Source organism: Lactuca serriola, chromosome 4, assembly GCF_051521515.1.
Source record: "Lactuca serriola cultivar US96UC23 chromosome 4, Lser_US96UC23_V15, whole genome shotgun sequence".
Taxonomy (NCBI): Eukaryota; Viridiplantae; Streptophyta; class Magnoliopsida; order Asterales; family Asteraceae; genus Lactuca; species Lactuca serriola.
This window is the reverse complement of record NC_136411.1, coordinates 216,805,297-216,814,893: the sequence shown is the minus strand read 5'-3', so window position 1 is coordinate 216,814,893 and position 9,597 is coordinate 216,805,297.

Here is a 9,597-nt window from a genome sequence, read left to right as displayed (position 1 = left end):
GTCGTGAAACTTCGACGGGTCATAACTTCTTCGTTATAACTCGCATTTCGGCGTTCCTTATATGCACGGAAACCTTGAGACATATTCTACAACTTTATGTAGAGATATCGGGATTATCTCACACTTTAATTTTGACGCTCATTTTTATTCTTTATTAATTATACATTTATAATTAAATAATAAACACATATAATTCACATAATACTCAAATATTTCATCTTTATTACTTCAAAAAGAGTTACAAGAGTTGACCTAGACTATTACATTGACAAAAATGCTTAGCCCTGAAACCCGGGCGTTACATGCTTGGGGATAAATTATATGTAGGGCCGCTTGCAAGGGATAATGATATAAGTTCGGCATGTGGCGAGCCTAAGTAATAAGATATAGTTGTAGAGCTCTTCAAGACCTTTATATGGACATAAAGAACGTCAAAATCGGAGTTGAAACAAAAAATTTATGTTCAATTGAACTTGAGGTCGAATTAGGAGAAAAAATAAGTGTCACAACGTGGGCCATTAGGGGTGAGATTTAGAACCGGAAAACCGGACCGGAACCGGAATCGGACCGGAACCGGAACCGGTATAACCGGATATTTCTTAAACGGGCCGGGTATTGGGTTCCAAAATTACTCTTATCCGGGTTCCGGGTATTTCGGGTACGGTTCCAATGGGTCCGGGTAATCCGGGTTTTTGAACCGGATATGTTTAAAAAACCGGAATCGGGTTTAATGGACCGAAACCGGTTTAGTGGGTAACGAACCGGTTTAGTGTCTAAAGACCCGATATAGGGAAAAGAACCGAAACTGAAGGGTTATTGTGGTGATCGACAACTCTCGCTTACTCTCGTTTTTCTCTTGCTCGACGTCGAAAAAGGATCCCCAATGGTTGTGATCGGCAATCATCAAATACATTCAATCTCGTTTTTTTGGCCCTTCTCTGTGATCGTCGACAACAACAGGAGTCAGGAACAACAAGAGTGACTTAAAACATAATTTTTATTCTCCTCTGTGATCGACAACATTCATCTCGTTTTGATTTTTCTTCCATTCAATCTCAATTGAACTTCAAATCAATCTCCTACATTTAATTAATCAGTGCCGATCTTCAAAGTAATCACATGGATCCAACAACTTGAATCCAATTCTTAATTACTTTTTGTTCTATTTTTTAATATTCCCAATTGAAATCATCAGAGTTTGAGTTATGTATCTCCATACATGCATAAATATACATATTTGCATATATCTATATAGTTATGATCAATGTGATTTACACTTGTGAGCTGTGACTATGCATACTGAAAGTTAATAAAGCAATCTTGGTATTCGGTATTCCAGTTTGTGATTCCATTCTTGTCTCTGATTCCATTCCTATTAGGAAACAAGTGATCAGTCACAAAATCCCAGAAAGGTTGGGTATATACAAACATTCAAACAGTACATATTATGTCCTAGGGGTATTTTTGGAAAAGCTGATATATTTTTGTTTTGGATGTTTAGGATTTTGTTTTGCAGTAGTGGTTAAGCTAAAAACATATAAATCATCAAAGGGACTTAAAAACATGTTAATGTATTTGTAGAAATTGCAAATAAGAGCAGGGGTATTTTTGGAAGTTTTCTTATTTAATAGTTTTTATTCCACTTTTTGTGTTTTACTATAATTATTTTGTGTTTAGTTTAATGGACCCTTTGTGTGGTATGTTTATGTAGCCCAGAAAACCTTTTCAATCAATAATACTTAAGCTAGTATTTTTTGTTAATTGAAATTCTTCCTACTAGTACATTCTTTTGTTCTTCCTGTTGTTACCTTTGTACAGAGGGTGCTGGTGGAGATAATCCTCTGTGATTATATTTAATTCTTTTTTCAGCCCCTTCATTACACATGATACGAGTGAAGCAACCAGGCTTTTCCATTTTGGCCCAACCATAGAGACTTTTGCAATTTATTTGGTCTATTTTTAAAATAAATAAATAAAATTAGAACATAATAAAATTGTGATTTTTGGCCAAAATTGCTAAAAATAACATTATTTATAAATGAAGTATGTGTGAAAACATAAAGTTTAACATCCATTTATTTTTTGTGTGCTTGAAGTGATTCCACCAAATGCCTAGACAAATAAATTTGTCATTTACTTTTTTTGTACACGTCTTAGAAACTTTATAAGCTTAACATTATAAAAGTGTTCACCACAACTCCATAAGAGTTCACTCATTTCACGTTAAATTCCTAAAAATTTGGCATACATGGTGGATACATGGAAACAAAAGGAAAACACATGCAGTATTCCAGGGGATTTGTTTGTGGGATTGTTTTGGAGTGACATGTTATAGTATCATGCAGTAAAACACATGAAATACAACTATAACGGCTCATTATGAAAACCATCACTAAATGAACATTTTAAACAAAAAATTTGCCAAATTTAAAGGTTTCCGGTTCCAAAATTCGAGGCTTCTGGTTCCATTTTTGGGTTTCCGGTTCCAATGTTCAATTTCCGGTTCCAACCGGTTCCATACCCACTTTACCCGGTCCGGTACCCGGAACCGAACCGGAACCGGTTCCCGTATACCGGTCCGGTTATCGGGTCCTATAATCCGTCAATTACGGGTTCCGGGTTTTCCGGGTCCGGGTCCAACGGTTCGGGTTTGGACCCACTTTCATCCCTATGGGCCATAGGTGGTCATGACGTGACAAACCAAAGAAGGATCATGTATCAAGAGCCTTCTCACGACGTGAGCCAGGTATGCTCACGACGTGAGAGCTGTTACAGCCCAAGTCCACGAACTTTTAGGCTTTCTCATGTATTTAAGCCCCCTTAACTCGGTTTTAGGGTTCATTTCTCAGCCTCCACCTCCCTCTAAATCAGAAAAACCTAACCCTAATCCCACTTGGTGGTTTTGGATGTATTTTAGTGTTTTAATGGCTATAAGAAGAATAAGAAGAAGTTTTAGAGTGTTGGTCCAGCAATGAGACTTCATCATCATCATTTTGTGCACATTCTAGACCTTTGTAAGTGTCCAAGATTCAACCTTTATGAGTTTAAGTTACTATATCTAGGTTCTTGTCCTTTTCCTTCATGATTGTGGGAGTTTGCATAGAGGAGATCCATAAACTTGGCAACTTTATGGCCTTTAAGGGTCCCTTGAGCATCACATCTTATGGATCTGGAGTTTAGTTGTGATTAATGAATCTTGCATGAGTTTGGGACCATTTCTTGCCAATTTATCTAATTTGGGTTTAGGACATGCATGAGACATGAATGTCCATCAAGTAATCATTTTTATTGACCTTTAGAGTCCCCCTTAAGCCTCTGTAAGAGTTAGGTTTGATGGCTTAATGGATTAAGAACATTCAAACTTGGTTTATGACTCAAGATGTTCTCATGGTGTAAGATATGAGGTCCCACGATGTGAGTATGAAGAACCTGAGTTGCTGAGTTATATGAGTTAGGAGTGAGTCACTGGAAGCGGATCAGATGGGTTCTCACGACGTGACCAACATCTGGTCATGACGTGAGGTTTGATATTTGGGTTGCTGATCGTTAACTTATTGACCTGAGTTGACCCTTTGGACCCAATGGCTGGATTCAAGGTTTTAGATTAAGGTTGGACCTTGTATTATTTGATAGGTGAGTTTTGAAGGGTTTTGGCTATAAGAACATCTTGTGTGCTCATACAAACCCTAATGCTTGGATCTAGGTTTCTCTATTGTACATGCAATTCATCCAAGACTATAAACCCTAGATCTAGCATATGATAATCAATATAACATATAAATTAGGGTTTAGATCATACCTTGATTGTTATGTAGCAATAACAATCACAAATCCTCCTTGTGTTGACTTTAGAAAGCTTAGAGTCACAAATGTCACTCCTTTAATGGTTCACAAACACCAAGAGAAAGAGGATGAAGAGGAGAAGAGAAGGAGGCTCTCAAAAACATGTGGAAACCCTAACCAATTAGTTCACCACGTTTTTGGAGCATAAGGGTTCTATATATAGTGAGGCTATTAGGGTTATCTAACAAGGAAACCCTAATTTGGATGCTTAAGCCCTAAGCAACCCATGGACTCCTTTCCTTAAAGGCCTTGGACGATTCATAATGGGTTTCCCCATAGAATTCGTCCACTCCTTTAATATGGAGTCCATTAGCTCAATATTCAACTATCATACATTTGACAGTTCTAGTCCCTTAAGTTTAATTAATCTCTTTTAGCCACAAAACTAATTACCAATTAATTCTTGACTAATATTAATTAAACAATATGATTTCTCCTTTAATATATTATGCTCATAATATATTAATAAATCATATTTAATCCTTTCTCTCCATAGTTCATCCTATCAAGTTGCTTTGGTGAAGGCAACCTAAAAGGACCATGCACCATCGGGTCAAGTACATACCAAAATAGTTATGGACTTAGACATTAATCCAACAGTCTCCCACTTGGATAAGTCTAATAACTATTCTGCGTATGACTTCGGATCCCGATCTGCAATCGTAGCTTTCCAAAGCCGCTGTCAACTCTGATCATATCAAATACGTGTGTCCTTAGATAAGGGATCATATATTCCTCCATTCTAGATATCGTAAGACATGATTTCTAATCATTCTCTTTATACTATTTCTCGACTTCCGATTTATGACGACTGACTAATTGAAAAAATCAAATTAGCCCTAGCCCGGCCGAGCATTTACGTTTGTCATCACTAAATCATCGAGGGGCCCAAAGATATCACTTTTATCCTACTTTGGATAAAAGGAACGGATAAACTTTGATTCAATGCTCTCTTGCACTTACTCACCGAATCACACACAACAATATGTTTTATGACACCAAGTTACTGGTGCGTTTACATATTATCAATGTGCAACTGACTCGCAAGATACAACTCATACATCTCGGTTTCAAGAATATAAGATGTTATCATCACACCAATCACTCGTGATACAATTCATGGAGTGATCCAAGTGAGCGTGGGTTTAATCCAATGCTCAAATCATTTTTATAAGCACTCATGAACGTTGCAGCAAACATTTGCTTATGTCTAATGCTCTTTAGACAATCCACACACCAATTCACGACAGTCTTCATTCATACCTACTTCCAACATATGAACGACTGTGGCCCGTTCGAATAATTTGACTCTTCTAAACCAATTAAATTATTCAGGAAGTCAAAACATACAAAGTGAAACACAAGGATAATACTAATCCCATATGGCCTTAAACCTTTGAGCATAAATAAAACACCTTTTATTTATCACCATATCGATTACTCATTATTTGTTGTTTCGGGTAATCAACTTCTTACTTGAATTATTACTACACTTGTCCCATGCTCCTAGCATGCACACAATGTTTACCTATGGTTCTTTCTTTGTGAAATAGATCAAATGAACAAATTTCAATCATACTCATTTCACAACTCCCAATCCTTTTCACAAGTGTAAGAATATCAAATTCTTGCCACTTATAGAATATGCTAGATTCTAACATTTTATGCAATGATCCTTTTGTAATATCACTGCACTAAAGTCCCAATGACTACTGCCAATAAAATTACAAAGTCCTCTATCGGAGATTGTTACAAGACAATTCCATATATGTGATGTCTCTCACTCAAAGTACATTCCTTTGAACATCCTTTTGCATAAAAGTTTCTAATCTAGACATAGATTTTTCAATATTCAATTCCCAATATGGACACGTTTCCATATTTTCCATATGACAACTCATTCTTAATAAAATCTTATCTATTCATAATAATGTCGATATGGTCCATCCAATAATATACTTCCAACTACTCACAAGCGACCAATCCTCGGCGAACTTTAGATTGTCCTTTGATAGTTGTTTAATTATCTTAGTCAAAACCGATTCTGGTCCTTTTTCCCTCTAAATGCGCTAGACATTTGGAAAATTTTAGAATGGTCAAATATTATAACATTTGCAATCGATCCTATACCCAAAGCGTATGGGACACGATGCATAATGTCTTACATAAAGATTTGATACTTTATCAATCTTCTGCCATAATATTTTATGTGCTACTTTCTCAAAATTTGAACTATGAAGAGGAATGCCGTAATCATAATCGAAATTTGAGAACACACTATGTATCCTTGACTAAATTTATTAACATTCCACAACCTAAGCCTTTAAATTTGAAATGAAGCATAATATTGTCTCCCTTAATTATAGCAAAACAACTTTACAACCCTTATGACTTTGCAAGGTATAACTCTTGTTTTTCTATAATTAATATTGCTAACTTGCAATACTTGCCTTAATAATCATACAATCATAACATTTATGCTCCCACTATCATGATTATTATTATAAACATAACACTTATGCTCCCACTAGCTTTGACATGTATTCAGAAACAGCTTAACTTTCAGAAAAACAATACCTATTGAATTTCTTAAGTTCATGTTTCTAATACCTAATGCTTTGATAATCCTTTATCTAAGCTTATACACCTTTGCCTTAGATAGCTCATACGTGTGTCTAAACAATTCAGACTAATTGCCAAACCTCACAATTCAAATCATGGAAAGGGATATCGTAACCATAATCGAATTCGAGAATATAATTTCACAATCACTATTTTCTTAAAATCTCTATCAGTGAAAGCATTTCCTTATAGTCATTTTCATGAAGGAGGGAATCTTATGACACTTAGATTTTAATGGTGTATGTGTTCCTATCCATGTGAATTTGTCAAAACCAAAGTTTACGACAAATTCAAACTCATATAGACCAAACTTTCTTAATCTTGATTTCTTGCCTTATGGAAGCATAGCTGCCCACCATGTCTTCCAAGTAGTTAAGCAGCTCACCCTTTCCTATCAATGTACTTTTCATTGAACAAGGTGCCTGCCTTTTATGCGTTCAAATGAGAACTTATAGAACTCACATGCATAATTAACCCAATTGGAACGGCACATAAACAATATAGTGTCAACACGATAGGTTATAAACCTCAACTCGTGTGCTAGTGATGATCGATAAGGTCTATTTTGATTTGTTCTTGAAACCTTTCAAGACCATTAATACTCCCACTGACTCCTTGACATATAAGATTCTCTTGTCAATAAACATTTCTTGACAAATATTCAAGAGTTAGTGTAGCTTTTATCAAAACACTTCATAAATTGGTCCTAGTTGGTCTTTGTCTTATCCAAGACATCACAACTTACCAATTTCAAATGTGCAAGAATAAGAAAACCTTTTTCCAAATTCTACATTTGATGAATGTTATAAACGTTCTTAAGACTTGTCACTCAATATTACAATCTTAACTCTAAGACTTGTTTTTGGAATGAAGTATGATTGACTTCTTGATTTAACCATTTCTTCAATTCTTGATTCCTCTTCTTAGACATACAATTGTACTAAGACTCACGTAGAGGATCAATTGATATATGGTTCTTAATCATTAAGGCTTATCATAAAGCATAAAAGGTACTCTCCCTTCTTCTTAGAATAGAGAAACTTTTATCTTTCTACCTATTTGATTCTTCTTATTTGTTCTACTATTGATTCAAACATTTTCAATAAATTCAGAATTACACTTAATCTTATAGGTATAATCATATTTATGAAACCTTTTAGTAAATCATGAAGAATATCTTTATTATTCTTGTGGTGGACTTAATCAACACACAACTTTGTGTACTCGATCTCTTAGTCCTTCACTTGACACTTTGTCAATGAATTAGTCTAATTTCCAAATATGAAATTTCTCATTCATCGTGCAATCAAGTTGCATGATTCCAAGTTTCTGTCCAATTGAAACTTGGGCGATGAGAAACTTTCCCTATTTGGTAAATTCTTGACATTTCCACAATTAACATAATTAAGAATCACATCCATTCGTTGTAGAAATATGCAAACATAAATTTTTCATAACGATTTCATTGCAAGGAAATAAAATAATAAATTAGTCAAATCAAAATTTATTTTATTCATAAAAGCAGCGGAAAACATTTGTCCTTACAATGCAAAATCCATTGAAAAACATGTAGTCAAATATTCCTAACAATTCTATCATAACTTTCTAAGCTCAAAATCTAATCTTCAAGTCCATGCGATCGAGATCCATTTCTTTGTGATTAGACTCATCTTGCTTCTCCATCAAGCTTCCTCTCTTTTCACTAATCCTGCAAAAACATTCAAATGCAATCTTATCACATCATGTATTAAGAATCAATGAATAGGAACTTAATGGAGTTAGATAGTGGATTATACCTGAAGCACAACCATACTCTTTGACTCTCCCATCTTCTGGACTCTTCAGGCTCTTAGGGCAGACTTGTATCCAATGCCCTTTCTCTTGGCAGCAAACGCAGGTCGGTTCTCCTAGAACATCCTCGGAAGCATGGTTGGTTGACTTTCCCAACAAATACGCTCCATTACTTTGCCAAAACATTTCTGATTCAGCAGCAATGAGCATGTAAGTTAGGTCAATGAGGTTATCGTCATGATCCATCATATAAAACTTTCTTTTGAACTCATTATATGATTCAGGGAGTGACTGCAGAACCCAGTTCACAGCCAACTTATCGGGGAATGACACACCCAACATTATCAACCTATCGATGTGTGATTTCATTCCTAGAACGTGGGCACACATGGGTTTACCATGTTTCATTTCCAATAGGGATTTAGTGACATTTAACCTTTCAATTCTTCGACCTTGTGGGTTAGGGAGAACAACGGGAGGAGGTGGAGGAAGTGAAGCATGATTTCTTGTTCCTCGATCAAATCGTGGAATATCATCTTCATGTGGAATGCTTGTTCCACGGGATTTGGGAATACCATAGTTGTCGAACTTTGACATCTACAAAATGGGAGAAAACAAATTCAAGTTAGTTGATTGATTGAGTCCTTAATAAATCACCCAAATGAGATATTAAGGCTAGGACCCAACACAATACGCTACAACCTAGAAAAGGGATGTCGTAATCTAGTTGCAGAATATTTGAAGGTAAGTGAATCACGATTCACTAATTTCCACCATGAAAAAAAAACGAAAAAGAAATTTAAGTTTTAAATCTATGAAAACTCCTAGATCCTTTGAGATTCATTGAACATTTCAATGGCATGTTTAAATCTCAATATGCCCCTCTAGCTTGTGACTGGGATGCCGAGGATCACAAAGCGGGTGTGAATAACCATGCAAACTTACATGGTGCCCTCACATGTTACAGTTACCTATTCGATGTGCCGGTAAACCACACACGCTCCACCGAACTATGACAAACATTGAGTCACCCTTTGCTACATTTGCTTAGAACCATTTAGTGTGCCGGTAAACCACACACGCTCCACTAACGTCTTCGCAAGGGTACAAAGTGTAATTTCATGGAATTGCATCAATTCACTTTTGCCTAAGTAACTAAGATTGGGAATTTGAAAGCATTTAGTTACTTTTGTACTTCTATATACTTATAATGGAAGGTTTCGTCCTATCCTACCCGTTCAGCTAACGACCCTCCACTAGTCAAGAGTGCGGTGGGTAAGAGTGGATACTCATTCAATCGCCACTTTATAGGCAATTCCCTTAAACACCCCTTATAGACCA